Genomic DNA, 13,910 nt, shown 5'->3' on the forward strand with positions numbered 1-13,910 from the left:
TCTTTTCTGACTTAAAACTAACCAACATTAACAAAGGCAAAATTACTTTGCAAAACTGCAGAAACATTATTCTGCTCAGCTGCAACTTTTTCTTGGAAAAATTATAATTAGAAACTATTTTTTATTTCAACACAAGAAACTGCTGTGTTTTGAGGTTTGTTTTTTAGAAGGGATTTTTTTTGGCTGGCCAGTGAAAGGAATTCACATGGATTTAACCCTTCTATGGAAGACAGGCTGACCTGTGAGAAGCAAATGGCTTGTTCAGCATGAAATACTGGAGGCTTGGTTTACATTTGTATTGCGTATGTTGTGCCTTGGCATTTATTTTTAAGCAATAACTGAGATCCTGTATATTCCGTTTTATATGGTGATGTACTTTCTTTCAAGTTTCACAGTGATGTCCAGTGGTGCAGCCACTTCTTCCACAACAAGCAGCAGGACCTCGAGGCTGCAATTTGTTGCCAAGCCCTCTGCCAAGGGGGAATTGCATTTTTTTTTATCCCCTCAGCTACTTCTAATCTTGCAATGTGGTGTCAACCTAACAAGAAAGCTGACTTGCACCATGTAAAACGAAGATGTGAATGGAAACTTTGGAGCTACTGAGGGCTCCAGCAGGATTTAGCCCCAGGTGTCTTGCAAAATTCTTGCCTGTGATTGAACCTTATTTATAGGGGAGCTCACCCACATGGAGTCAATGCTTGGTTGCCTCCAGAGTCTTGTCAACCATGGAAGAGCAGCAAGGAAACTCCCCATTTTAATATAGAGAGAATGGAAAGAATGAGGGGAAGGAAGGAAGACAAATCATGATGAAGTAATGATGTGCCTAAGTGCCCCTGATCAATACAGTGCCGTGACCCCCACAAAACCCATGGTGACCTGTTTCCACACCGGAGCGAGATGACAAAAAGCCTTGTCTGCACTTAAACACAACCTCAAGACCTTTAAGGATTCTAATGTGCTCAAAAAGCTGCCACAGAGATTTAAAGGCTGAAAGGTCAGTCAGGAAAAAAGTCATGAAGCAGAAATAAAAGAGCTGATAGCCTTGTCTGAAACAAACACACAGCCCAAATTGTGCAGAAGTGGGATGCTCAGCCTGGGATATTGTGGGTTTACTTAACAGGGGATGGGTAGCACACCATCTCAGCTGAGAGCCCAGGGTATAAAAGCAACAGAACACCCCATGTTGATTAAGCTGAGCATGGAAAGTCGTTGGAAAAGCAGATGAAGAAAAATCAGTAGCACCTTTGAGAAATTTTCACTTAAATGTGTCTTTCCTCCTCCATCAGAAAATTCAGCCTTTGCCTTTGTAACCCTCAAGGTGCAGCAATAGCCCTGTTTTGGCAGAACAAAACAAGCATGGGCCAGAAGTTGGGGTTTTTTCACAGGTTATTGTGCATCAGTATAATGATAATACTGCAGGAGGTCTGGGAGAAAAAACAAAATGTGGAAAAGAAATCACAAGCTCTGCAGCCCCCAAATATTCTGATAAAAATTACTTAAACCTTGACAGAATGACTAATGGAGCATACTAGTGAGGGTGCTTTTGCTGCCTTGTAGCTGTCCTTTTTTTCCTCTTAATTTCCATCTGCCTTCTCTTCTTCAGCACGTACCAGAGCAGGAACCACATGTGTGTGCTCTGTGTGCAGCAGGAACATTCACTGCTGATAGTGTACGCATCTTGTCCTGATTTTGCACTTTTACAGATCCATAATCAATTAAATATCACAGCAGCCCTGCAAGAAAGGCAAGAAATGCCCCGATTTCACAAGTGGGGTAACCAAAGCACCTGGAGGAGCATTGTCTTGCCAGGCATCACTGGCCACAAAGCCCCAGGCAAACACCTGAGGAGGTCTGAGGTGCAAATGTCCCACAGTGCTGCAACTGCTATTCCCTCCCAGAAGTGGCACAGCAAAAAAGGCAGCTTCTGAGACAGCCAGACTCCGAGTCAGAGCGCTGTGGAATTTTGAGTCTGGCCTAAATTCTAATCAGGAATGAAAGTTATGGACTTAGTGTTGACTCTGTGCGTATGGGGATGGGAAGTGACCAAGGGGAGAAGCAGTATGTTCATCCTTCCTGTAACTGTTGGAAATCTCCAACTTGCCAGAAGCTTTGCCCACAACCAGCGTTAACCTGCCACTGGTTTTACCAGCTTGAATAGAGGAGCTGGTGGAAATAAAATGTTGCCTTCAAGGACACCATCTAACCCACCTTCAGTGGGGCAAAAGAAAGCAGAGATCCTCAGCCCCAAATATGCCTCTTGGCAGAAGAGGAATTAAAGCCTCAACCCTTCTCTGCACTGCACACAGCACCCATGGGTGCTGAGTCAGAGCCTGAGCATCCAAACTTCTACCTCCCCTTAGATTCAGATTTGGGTCCCCGATTTCACTTTCTCCTCTCTCTCTTCTTCCCAAGGAGTTTAGCTGCAAGAAACTCATCCACCCCCTGCTAATTAAAGGGCTTTCATCTACTTTTATTTTTTTTCAAGAGAGAGAGATTGGCCTGTGCCCACTGGGTCAGCATCTGACTTAGAGCATCAGTCCCACCTCAGAAAGTGCCCTGATTTCAGCGATGAGGTGTTGCCAGGAGAGAAAGAGGTGCCCCCTGTCCCGACCCACAGCAGCAGTACGGCCCATTCAACATCCCACTCCCAATCTTTAAAGGCTTAATTACCACTGGTCCATAGATGGGCCAAATCTTTAAATACTCTGAGAGGATGCACCCAGTGGAGCTCTGGGAAATAAACCGGCAGCAGGAATGAAGCAAAATTGCTGGAAAATTGTTTGCACTTACCTGGTGAGTCCTATGTTTGGATTAAATCATATCCCGCTCGATCTTAATTGTCCACCAGAGTTAAAAATCCCTTTCAGTGTGTGTAGTTAAGAACATAAGCTCATGTTGATAATTTTTAATCCTTAGAGCATGTAGAAAGAGAAACCCTAATTCTTCTTGGTGTCGTCAGTTGACTGCTGTTAGTGGTTTCCTGTCGACAGCAGCTGAATGACAAGTCAAACTGGTTTGTTACACTTATAGCAATTAAGGGCTAGTAGTATAACCACACTGCTCATTTAGCGCTAATATTAGAACTGTGTCTACCTTAGAAGAACTGTTACCCACAAAGGCTCGGTGGGCTATAAAAACTACCATCCCACTGCAAATGATGCCCTGAATCACTCTCATTCAGGCTGGTGTGAGTTGAAAGTCATGCCTTGGAGCCACGGGGTGTAAAAATGGTCTGCAAATGGGAGGAGAAATATGGGTACTTGAGTTTTCTAGATTGGCCCATTTGCAGCTAAGAGCAGCCTTGGCCAATGGCAGGCGTGGAGGTATTTATTGCATGCGCTTAACCTTTGGGAGAGCTTATCTCGAGTCAGGTTCTAATCTGAACAGTTTCCCCTTTTGTAATCATCTAGGTTACGGTGCTGTAATCTTACTTTCCATTTGAGGTTCTGTTTCTGCTTCAAATCTTAGCTGAAGAGAGTGGTTGTGTTCCTTTTCAGAGCTGGCTGCCTTTCGCCAAGGAGTACAAGACAGCTGCTGCCATTTAGGGCAGTGGGGGCAAAGGGGCATGGGAGACAGCTGAGAGCACATCCTGATGTCTCTTTAGAGCATGGATGTAAGATCTTGTAAGATCTGCCTTCCCTCTATTTTGTGCAATTAGTTACTTGATGTGATGCAGAAAGCTTTGCCTGGGCTGAGTGCCCACTACTGACCTGGAACCGTTGTGGGCAGGGACCAGCTCAGATCTCACTGTGCTGGGGTTTTTGGTGCCTGCTACCTGCAAGGGTCTTTGGGCACTGTGCAATATTGTGAAGCTCCATCATTCTCATTTACACCCTCATCTGCAGGGTTTCAGACCCACCAGCCCATCCAAAGAGTGTGTCAGCTACTGATCCTGCTGGATTTTGGGTAGAGCCTCTGCCACACCAAGACAAGCAGAAAGGCAAGCCAATCAAATCTTCACCAAATAGGACAACAGGGATCCTGCCTGAGGCTGACTGGGTGGTGGGCTGTTTATCAACTCTTCTTCAACATGAGGGATGGCAACTTTATATAAGAGAACTTTGAATCTTGGGTCTTGGTCCTGCAGTTTCAGGTAGCATCCTTGGCTGACATAACAGCCTCCTGCTGATAGCTGTCTGGGGGATGGGCACAACATCCAAAGCATGGATCTTTCTGGAATAGTGGTCATTGGGAGCAAATGTCTGATTTTATGGTTCATTCATTTGACTGAAATAACAGCAAAGCAGAAGAATCTAACAAGCAACAACATTTCACTTGTTGTTTTCATTTTAATGCCCCCACAAGGGGACAGTTTGATCCAGGAATGTGAAAAATCAAACTGCAGGACTGAAAAAAAGTAAAAAAAAAATTATCCATCTTTAATTTTTTTGCCCTGAGCTGATTGTCCAGGTTCAGTTTGTCAAGCCACAAGTGTTGAAGTGAAACTGTGTTTTCTGAACAGTAATTACAGATCCAGAAATTTTACCCAGCTCTTGACGTGGAAATGAGCAGAAGCTGACTCTGGCACCAAGGGGGGTAACAAGGACCAGGATGCTGCAGCTTTTGTCTTCATCATTCTTTCATCCCAACTTTAAGCAAGTGTCTGAGATGGACTTTTCTTACCTTTCCCATCCGTGGCTCAGGAAGTGAAGGAAAAAAGTTGAGGGTAATCAAAAAAAATTTTAACTGAAATTTGAGGAGATTGATGTCCACCCAAGATCCTTCCACTCTTGTGTTTTTCAGTGAAGATGCCTTACTGGGTAGCCAGGTAAGACTGGAAGGGGAATTTTTGGTTCACTAGCCATTCTGAAAAATAATTTACAACAAATATATTGGTTACAGTGGAACTCAAGCCCTTTTTCCAGCAGAGTGGTGGAAAACCCCTACATATCAGTCCTGCGATTTTAAATGCTTTTTGCTTCTATGGATTGCTGCAATGAATTGGATTAGCAGGTTTATCAGAGGAAAGACATTACAGATGAGACACTTCAAATCTTTGGAAAAGGTTTTGATTTTCTTTAGAAATTATTTCTAATTCTTCAGGGCTTGGAAACTTTTTTGGAGTTGGAGGGAGGAATAATTCACTAACTCCATATATGCATTTGCAAAGTTAGTTCTGGAGTTACCAAACTGATTCCTTTTGGCCCATGAAAAAAACAGATAGGCTGAAAATTCCTACCATGATTTTGGTAGGACTTCAGGCACAACTGTCTTTTGCTTTTGTCTTTGGTGTTGACTCACCTGGGAGAAAACTACAGAGAAAATATCACTGATACCCCAATGCAAAAACCATCATGATCTTCCATGACAGTAAAACTTACGAAATCTGATTTCCTGTTGATGCTTTGGTGTTTAACACCCTGGTGGTGCTCACTGTGAGGCTTTTCCTCTAGTGGACTTAGTGTCCTCATTCCTCTGGTCAGCCACCTCATTGCATCTTTGTAACATCTCCTCCTCTATCAAACTCAGCTAGAATTCACCAGAAAGTTTACAAGTTATTTGGTGGGATGGGTTGATGGATGGACCAACAATACAATAGGTTTGGAAATGCATAGGAAAACAAAATACCAGCCTTTCAAAATATTGAGAAAGAAACTTAATGGCTCACAGGGATGGTATATGAATGAGGAGGGTCAAGGTTAAGAACTATTCCAAATAGCGGTAAAATATTTGCAGCCCCTTGCCTTGTTCCTGAAGCACTTCACATGCCACCGTCTTTCCCCTTGCACACCTGCATCATACTACCTCCATCTGCCTGCAGGATATATGGTCCAGAACCCACCTTCCCTGTTGCTTGAGCCTGTTTTATGCTGAAACAGCCCCACCTGCCACATTATTCCAGATTCCCAGCAGTCCAATTCTTCCCTGTGCCACATCCCAGTAACTGATAATTAATCTGCATCACATGCCAGGCTGGGCCTGAAGGCAGGCATGGACAACTGTTTCCATGGGAAAGGCAATTCCTCAGTCCCAGCATGCACACCTTTTTGGCAGGGTGAGACATGAATGCTCAGCATCATCCAGAAACAGAGCAGGGCCAAACACATGGTTACAAACACCCACCCTTGTGGTGGGGTGTTTCCCTTGTGTTGCTCAGAAACCCTGTGTTATCCCAGCTGGGAGAAAACATCTCCTAAACAAGCTGACCCAGACTAAAAAACAGAGCAATACTGAAAAAGGCCAGTCCCGGGTCCCTCAGTGATCCATGGAGATGAGCAGCCAGGTGACCACAACCCCCTACAGGTCTTCTGTGCTTGCATCATTTCCCTTGGGGTGACCAGGGGGCATCATTAACTGGAGACCTGCTGCCCTCTTTAGGTGACTCTGCCACATTTCCATGTTGACTGGCTCCCATGTGGCCCTCCAGTGATGTCAGAGGACTTGGTACAAGTCCATGTGCAGGAGTGGAGGCTTTACCTGGCTAGGATAGGATGGTGATGGTTGAGAGCGTCACAGCCTGCTCTCTCCAGCCCAGCATGAGCAGGCTGGGTCCCAGGAACTTTGCTTTGAGGAAAATGCATTCCTTTGGTGACCAACTGAGAAGCAACCATCAATGCTTCTGCAAGGTCCTCCCAGCATGGAGTCCCACAGAATGGCCACGTTTCCTTGCCAGGAGGTCCAGCTCCTCTAAGCTCTGTTGGAAGGATGCCTGATGAGAAGTCACCCAAAGCCAGGAGTCAGAGCAAGAAGCAGATTGTTCATATCCAAGCTGTGTTGAACTGCTGCCTTTATGGTAGAGGAATGGCTATTTCTGCCCATATCAGGGGATACAGAGGCAGCTTAGAAGGTCCAGATGAAATTTAGCTGGCTATAGGGCATAGCTACCTTTATAGCACTTGTGGTGCTCAGATTGGCACAGGAGATTTGGGTTTCTTATAAAATATGGAGGGAATTACCACTACAGCAAACAATTCCCAGCTTGGGCTTTGCAAAACCACATCCCAGCAAGGACCCAGGCTTGGATCCCAGTGTTCCCAAGGATTCAGGAGTCCACTAGAAAAGGTGTTGTGCCCAGGCGTGCTGTGGGATGTAGCTCTGGGAACTGGCACTTTCTGGAGCTCTGAGTACAACAGAAAGGCCTCAATATATCTGAGCAAAAGAAAAAAAATCTGAGCCATAGGTATGAATGGTCTTAGTGATTCACAGAGTTATTTTGACTCGTTGCACCTGATTGCAGGTTGGTCTGCTGCTCCTCTCATCAGTGGGAACATTGCTGCTCTTCAGCAGCTCCCCACCACAGTTTTTTTGGGTGAAGACAACTTAAAATAAATTCAGGGCCAAAAACATTCAAAACCCATGAAGAGACTTCAGAGGGACCTGGCTCCAGCCTTTCACTTGTGTCTTATGGCAGCTCATTTGAAATCCATTACACAACTAAATTTAAAAATAAAAAAAAAATTACAGAAGAAGGAGTGGGTGATAGTGTGTGGTCTGTTACTGCGATGAGATAGATGTCCAGCCTTGGTAGCGACACCTCTGCTAGTAAACTAACCCATGCCAGACCTGGTCTCTGGCCCTCAGGCCAAATGACCCTGTGGGGCCACATCCGTGCAATGAAATGCTCTTGGCTATCAAATCTGGGTGGCAGCACCCAATTCGTCTGCCTGGAAGGGGCCTCGGTCTTGCTCATTCCTGAGCCATTCCTTGGGATTGCTCATCCCACATCAAAACCAGACCAGGGTCTGTGTTTCACCAGGCTCCTGTGCCCATGTGTATTCCCTGGTGCTGTTCGGTTCATCGGCACGGACCCAGTGTTCATTTTGATGAGGTGTTGCAGGAAATGTTGAACCACCCATTCGCTGCTAAAAGCTTAAGTGTAGCTGTAGGTCCATGTCAGATAATTTTAGCATGAAGGCAACATCTCTTCCACCTCCTTGGTCCTTCTTCATCGCCAGCAGCCCCAGGAAGGGTAGGTGCAAGCTGTCTGGTGCCCACCTGCAGCACAAGTAGAGCTGATCACCAGACTGAGTTTGCATATGCATATCTGAAACGTGACAAAAAAGGGTGCTGGCAAAGCAAAAAAGATAAAAATTTTTAAATTGCATTTGCATCAGAAATGTGAAAATTCTGTTCTTTACTCTTTGAATCTGCATTGCTTCGTCTCACAGGGAGCCTGCTCCCCCTGTGCTTAAAACTGTACAGGTGCAGCCTCTAAATCACTGGTGGGGTCTGGGGCACCCCCAGTCTGGCTGGCATTTGAAGGGAGGTGGAAAATCCCAGCCCTGTGATATGGTTTGTAAGGCCCTTGTTGGGATGCCAGGCTCAGGAAAGGGCTATATATCTCCCCCTAATGCCAGTGAGGGAGAGGAGGGGTGGGTTAGGCAGGAGAAGGGAAGGGTTAAAAAAAAAAAAAAAAAGTAGGCTGTAGGGGGAATTCTATCACAAAAGCTGGATGTGGGAAGGGGCCTGGATGGTTAGATGTTGATGGTCAACACTTAATCCTTTCTACGCCCAGGTCTGCAAACACAGCCTGTGGTCCTGAGACACCAGACTTGCAATAGATGCCTGTGGAGAGAAATGCATAGGATGCTTTAGAGAGCTGTCCCCAGGCTTTGAGGGGTTAACCTTCGGCTCGGGTCGAGGACAGAAATTTCTTCTCTCCCCTGTCTTTGCTTCTGGCCCTGAGCTAGCAGCTGGGGCACATACCTCTATCAGCCCTGCCTTGAAACAGTTAAAATAGTTTCCAGCCCCACTGGGCAAGGAGCAGGATGTCAGTGTCCTTTCTCAGGACACAAGAAAGGCAAACTAGTTCCTGAGCTGGTTTCTGTCAGAGAATGGACAGTGCCAGCAAGCCAGAACTAGCCACGGTGCCTCAAGATACCCACCCTAGGGCTGAGTTTGGAGCGGAGGAGATGAGATGGGAGCGGAGGAGATGACACTGGAACGGAGGAGAGCTGAGATGAGCCGCGGAGAGTGGAGAAGCTGTAAGAGACTGCGCCTGTGAGACCCACCATCGCCACAGTAGATGTGTTTTCTCAACTTTGCTATGGCAGGAAACTCACACATTGTTAAGGCAGGAAGATAACACTATTGCCACAGAAGAGATTTAAGGCAGGAATATAACACCACTGCCACCACATATGTTTTTAAAGGAGCAAATCGACCGACGCCATGGAGCAACAGGGGAGGCTGATCCTGCAAAACTTAACCAGACCCCTGTGCATGTGCCCAGACTTGGGGTCAGGGGGATCAAGGTGCCTGGAGGCCCCTGAGGAACGTTGGGCAAGTACACCATTGTTGGGTGGGGGGTGTGGTTGAGCAGAACAGCTTGTAACAACTCTATAAAAAACAGAACCAACTAACATGGGACAGAACGTTCCCCCACCGGACTTGAAAACTAATCGGACTGTCAGGACGCCACAGCTCCAGGCTGGTAGCTATTGCTTTGAACTCTTTCCTTTTCTTTCCTTCTTTCTTTCCTTCCTTTCTCTCTCTTTATCTTGCACCCTCTCTCCCTTTGCATTCGCAGATTTATTGTTGGGCAAATAAAGTTCCTTGGCTCTTGACTCCGTTTTGAGTCTTAATTCTGTTCCCGAGAATACTAACAGAACCAATCCCTGGTCTCAGACCGGCATGCAACAAATATAGTGACTGTTTTCTTGTCTGAGAAAGCAGGTAGCCCAAGTTTTGTGATGTCCTTGACATGGCTACCAGGGCACGGTGAGAAACAGGAAGAAAATTCTGTCCTGGCATCTTCTCCATAGGAGCAGTGGCTGGATGTTTCCTATGTCAGTTTCAGCTCTGGATGAGTGCAAAAGTGACGGGTCAATTTTCTCACATCAGAAAGCTGGTAGCCCAAGCTTTGTGGTGTCCCTCACGTGCCTACAAGGGCACAGTGAGAAATAGCAAGAGAATTCCTTCCTGGCACTGTCTCCAGAGCATCAGTGGCTGAACATTTCCAACATGTATTTGGGCTCCAGTAGAATGCCTAAGTAATGGGCTAAATTTCCTCACATCAGAACGCAGGTAGCCCAATGTCCTTAACATGGCTATCAGGGCACAGTGAGAACCAGCAAGAGAATTCTGTCCTGGTACCTTCTTCAGGACAGCAGTGGCTGGACAGTTCCAGTGTGTATTTCGGCTCCCTACGAGTGCAAAAGTGACAGGTCAATTGTCTGTTCTCAGAAAGCAGGTAGCCCAAGCTTTGTGGTGTCCTTCATGTGGCTACCAGGGCAGGGTAAGAGACACAAAGAAAACTCCTTCCTGGCACTTTGTCCGGTGGAGCAGTGGCTGGACGTTTCCAATGTGCAACTGAGCTCCGAACAAGTGAGAATAGGCAAGACCCATGAGAAAATGTAGTCACCATTTTCTTGGCTCAGGAAGCAGGTAGCCCAAGTTTTGTGGTGTCCTTCACATGGCTACCAGGGTACAGTGAGAACCAGCAAGAGAATTCTGTCCTAGCACCTTCTTCACTGGAGCAGTGACTGAACATTTCCAATATTTGACTGGGCTCCAAATGAGTACAAAAGTGACAGGTCAATTTTATCGTTTCAGAAAGCAGATAACCCAAGTTTTGTGATATCCCTCAAGTGGCTACTAAGGCACAGTGAGAGACACAAAGAAAATTGTTTCCTGGCACTTTTTATGCGGCACCATTTGTTACACACAGCAGTCGGGCTGCTTCATGCAGGCAGGAATGACAAATTGCTGCTGTTGTCCCTGCATAAGTTGCATTCCCCGTTTCACAGTTCCTGCAGACCTTGACAAAACAGCTCCAACTTTTTTGACGTTCTGGCATCATTAAAACATCTTAAACATCCCCAAAGCTACAGCATTGGATATCTGACAGGGAAGGATTGAAAGTCATCTCCTGAGAAGTTCTCTGAATTATTACTAATGGCTTTTAACCATTCTTGGAACAATGGGGAAATCCTTGAGGATTAAGAAAAGAGGAAAAAAACCAACCCCCAAAACAACAAGACATTCTCTCTCCTCATCCATGGAATAAAAGATAAAAAGAAAAAAGAAACAAAACTCTAGTGTTATCCAGTATTTAAAAAATTATAAGCTGCATGGTCAGTGTAAGTACAGGTCTCATCAGGTCTGAAATCTCCCAGGCAAACCAACAGAACAGTTGACATTGAAGGATCTCATAAAGAAAAAACAATCAAAATGGTTTCACAGAGAACAGTTTTCTGTGAACATTAGTTTTTAATTAATTACAAATCTGGGTTGGTAAAAGTATCTATTGACACCATAAATTTCTGTAAGGCACTGTTCTTGGGCCCATACCTTACAGAATGTTGGTGGAGCACGTTAGACGCTAGTTAGTACATAAGGATTTGTCCTAGAGAAACCCAGAGTCTGCAGCTATTTGGTATCTTTATCAAGCAAGTTAATGAAATTAATAAAACAATTGCACAGAAAATCTGCAAAAGAAGCTGACAACAAATGAAAACAATGAAAAGACTGATTATACAACAAAGTTTTCTGGAAAAGCTGTTCAATAAAAATACAGTTATTAAGGTCCCTGCTAGAGTAATGCTGTGAAATAGATCGTAATGTTTTAGAAAGGAGAGACACGTTCATCGTGTGCCATCTGGCCTTAAACCCTGGTAACGTGAATTTCTAGAAATAAAGGGAACAGGCCTTCAGACACATTTTCAGAACAACCAAAAAATGCACTTCAGAGGGTAAATGGCAAACTGAATGTGAACAGCGTAATGAAGCAGCTGGTAAGGAAAAAAAGAGGTAGCTGAGAGTGGAGCAATGCTACATAAAGCAGACTAGTACAGAATACCGCAGCTGGTTCCTGCTTCACCTCTCTGGACTGAAAAAGCCAAAAAACCATTGATCAGTATATAACATGACAGCAAAGCACAACAACAACAAACAAGAAAAAATTAGAAAACAACTGTTTTGACTGAGACTAGCAAGTCTCAGTTCATACAGCAAATGATCTATGGAGTTAATTAAGACTACAAATACGTAGGGAGACATTTCTGGTACCATAAAGCTATTTAAGTTACCAGGACTGAGCAATATGAGATGCAGGAGCTGAAATTAAAACAAAAATTCAAATGAGAAGATATAATTTTTAGTGTAATTAATAAGTGGAACAAGTATCGAGTGACGAGCTGGTCTATTAACACACACACACACAGACACACACACACGCGCGCGCACGCGCGCCCAACTAAATCTCTTCCTAAAAATCTGTAGGAGATGTTTGCTGGGGCAATGACTGGTGTCCCTCAGGCGTCTCTGTTGGCATCAATACTATTTCCTAACCTCATCAGTGATGCGGACAGGGGGACTGAGTGCAGGTATGCAGATGACACTGAGCTGCTGGTGCACTTGATTCGCCTGAGAGAAGGGATGCTGTCCAGAGGCACAGGCTGCAGGAGTGGGCACATGTGAACCCCATGAAGTTCAACAAAGCCAAGTGCAAGGTCCTGCAAATGGGTCACACCAATCCCCAGTATTGATGCAGGCTGGGGGATGAATGGATTGACAGCAGCCCTGCCAAGGACTTGGGGGGGACCACAAAATCGGACATGAGACTGCAATGTGTGCAACTTGCAGCCCAGAAAGCCAACCATATCCCAGGCAGCATCAAAAGAAGCGTGGCCAGCAAAGCAAGGAAGGCAATTCTGTCCCTCTACTCCACTCTCCTGGTGCCCTGCCTGGAGCGCTGCGTCCAGCTCTGGGGCCCACGGAACAAGGCAGACGCGGACCTGTTGGAGCACTGCGTCCGGAGGAGGGCCAGGGAAACGATCAGAAGGCCGGAACGCCTCTCCTAGGGGGACAGGCTGGGAGAGCTGGGGCTGCTCAGCCTGGAGAAGAGAAGGCTTCAGGGAGACCTTACTGCAGCCTTTTGGTACATAAAGGGGCTTGTAAGAAAGGCTGGAGACTTATTCACCAAGGCTTGTAGTGACAGGACAAGGGACAATGGTATTAAACTGAAAGAGGGCTGATTTAGGCTGGACAAGAGAAAGGCATTTTTGACAATGGGGGTGGTGAGACACTGGAGCCGGTTGCCCAGAGCAGCTGTGGATGCCCCATCATTGGAAGTATTCAAGGGCAGGTTGGACCAGGCTTTGACAAACCTGGTCTAGTGAAAGATGTCTGCGCCTATGGCCAGGGGTGCGGACTAGGTGGTTTTTAAGAGTCCCTTCCAACCCAAACCATTCTGTGGTTCTGTAAGGTAGAATTTTGACCTGGATTTGCAAAATGTTAGGCTAACTGAACTCTTATGGGCTGAATAGCAGACTCACAGGTGCTTGAACAGTAAATCTTAGCACAGTAGGCTGTAGTACAGTTCCCTGGTTTTGTACATTAGTTATAGCCCCCGATACACGTGACTATGTGAATTCCCCAATTAAAATACCTCCCTCGAGGCTAAATTCTCCCACGCCCTCAGCGCAATAGAGCCCAGCTGCAGTCACACTGGGTAGCCTGCCTTTTTCCATCTACAGCAGGATGCAGGTGCTCCTGAAAAGATGACACTCCTCAAAAGTAGTGAACTGCACTGGTGCAGCAGCGCCAGCACCTCTTAACCAGCTTGAGCCAAACCAGCTGACAATCTGCTGTAACACTGATGGAGCATGAATGTACTGCTGGATAATGGGGCTTTTCCCCACATGCCATGTTTGTGTGTGGGAAGATGCTGTTGATGCATCTCTATAAAAGCCAGGTGGTCACGAAGTATCCATGTCTAGAAAGCAAGTCTGGCTAGTAACTCCTAAATGACAGTAAACAGGACTCTAGGCTGAAATCACTAAGAAAAACCTCCTATACATCTTGGGTTTATCATGTGGTCCATCTCTTGGGTGGGAAGGTAGGAAACGTGGTCAAAGTACAGCTGCGCCGAGTGGGGTACTGAGGAGAAATGGTGCAGAGAACTGAGCAGCACCAGAGCATGCGGGAACAACCAAGTGGGCAGGGTGGGGTGTGTTGCGCAAGCAGGG

The 13,910-nt window shown here is 45.9% G+C and overlaps 1 protein-coding gene across 1 annotated transcript in view; it reads right to left on the reverse strand.

Moving 5' to 3' along the window:
* BLK (BLK proto-oncogene, Src family tyrosine kinase) overlaps positions 1-3,242 on the reverse strand; it is a 45,797-nt gene extending 42,555 nt beyond the window's left edge. Inside the window, exon 1 of the mRNA XM_040599174.1 lies at positions 2,791-3,242. The gene's annotated coding sequence lies outside the window, so the exon portion shown is untranslated. The remainder of the gene's footprint in view (positions 1-2,790) is intronic.
* Between the last annotated feature and the right edge of the window lie 10,668 nt (positions 3,243-13,910).

The sequence above is a fragment of the Falco naumanni genome, chromosome 6, assembly GCF_017639655.2.
Source record: "Falco naumanni isolate bFalNau1 chromosome 6, bFalNau1.pat, whole genome shotgun sequence".
In the NCBI taxonomy this organism is placed as follows: domain Eukaryota; kingdom Metazoa; phylum Chordata; class Aves; order Falconiformes; family Falconidae; genus Falco; species Falco naumanni.